We start from the raw sequence: 1,813 nt of genomic DNA on the forward strand, positions 1-1,813 counted from the left end.
GGGTTACGTATTGCTATATGAATCTAAAATCAGCTTTTTGTTTAATTATTTAAACTGTTGAAGGTTTTATAATATCAAGGTATATGGATAAATTTGATTTTTTTTGTATATATATAGATGATGCATGCATATCTTTTACCTCTATCTTGTTCATTACTACACACTCTATAATTTCAGTGTTTGGCAACATTTCTAACTATAAGAAAGTTAAAAAGGCAAGATCTCGATTTGATTTCTATGTGTATCACCTTGTAGGGTTTTGATGGAGTAATGTATTGGTTAATAGTTATGTTACATCATCCTATTTAACTGGGTGCAATAAATTTAGAATTAGTGTTTATTAAACGAGAGGCATTTTACACTTAGAGAGTCAGAATTTTTGTTGAAGTTTTTATAATATAATCTATTAGTTTATACTAGGTATGATTCATTATATTTCTATATTCTTATTTTTCTTATTAATTGAGGTGTGTAAATAAGATAGGTTACATTTAGGTGTTAATCGGTTTATAATTAAGCTAATTATGCCAAATCATATATAATGTAAGTACAATAAAAGATTAAAACTAATTAATTTTAAAATTGGCAACTCCAAATAATAATGATGAATTATAAAATGAATTGAATTACAAAAAACTAAAAATGTAACTAGTGCTAAGTTACTTGTGATTTGTTGAAGAGGCCAGGTGGATAGCACAATTATAAAGTGAATATGGATGATATATATAGTTTGTAGATTGAGAAAAGATTAAAAAGACAATGTTAGAGTAAGAGGAAAATGTTGAATTAATAAAATCCACAGAAAAATAAGATAATATATTAACATTAGATTTTTATTTATTTAGGTTTTATTTAATTTTATTATTTTTGATTGTCCTAATGGATAAGTATACAAGGCCACAAAAAAACTTATGTAGTTTTGTATTAATAATATCTTTTTAATGGAGTCCTTTTTTTATTTTTTTATTTATTTTTTATCAATAACATAGTTGATAAAATATGTTCAAGATATTATTTTTATTTGCACAGAATCACACATTTTTATTTGCTCATCACTGATCTTAGCCACCAATGCAAGTTTGTTTTGTGTGTCGACACCATTAGTGTCATTATCTCTATTGTTGTCACTCATCGTTCAAATCTCCAAATTTGTTTTATCATGCTTATTAATTTAAGGAGCTCAAAATAAGATTGGTTTTTTATACTTGAATTTTATTTAGGATGTTAAAATTAAATCTTTAGTTGAGATTTTATTATATCCTTATCATCTATATATCCTTGTCATGATTGATCATATGGCCACGTGAATCTTGTGAAAATCTCGTGGAGTTTTAATTAATAATGTCTTCTTTTGATGAACATCTTTGTCTCTTTTTTTATTTATTTATTTTTATTAATTTTTATTTGTTAAATTTAAACCATGTCAATAATCAACAGGTAATTAGGAACATAATCATATTTTTCTGTTAATTTTGAGAACAATAAAAATGCCTTTTTAATCTTTTTAATTTTTATATTTTACAAGCTGCATGTTACGGAAGCATGCAAAAATATAAAATTAATATTTCAATAAATTTATGCTTTTACTTTATACTGAAAGTCGAGATTGAACCCATTTTCTCAAGAAAATATTAATACTTTATACATAGAATTCGATGTCAGCAAAATTAAAAAGATCATTGATCTTAATTTTTATTAAAATATTCAAATAATACAATAATGTGAAGGACCTCATAGAGCTATTTATAATAATTCAAAGTTAGACTAGAATGGTGTAGAAAGGTGAGCACCTATGAGGAATTAACAAGATAAA

Source organism: Dioscorea cayenensis, chromosome 7 (genome assembly GCF_009730915.1).
Source record: "Dioscorea cayenensis subsp. rotundata cultivar TDr96_F1 chromosome 7, TDr96_F1_v2_PseudoChromosome.rev07_lg8_w22 25.fasta, whole genome shotgun sequence".
Taxonomy (NCBI): Eukaryota; Viridiplantae; Streptophyta; class Magnoliopsida; order Dioscoreales; family Dioscoreaceae; genus Dioscorea; species Dioscorea cayenensis.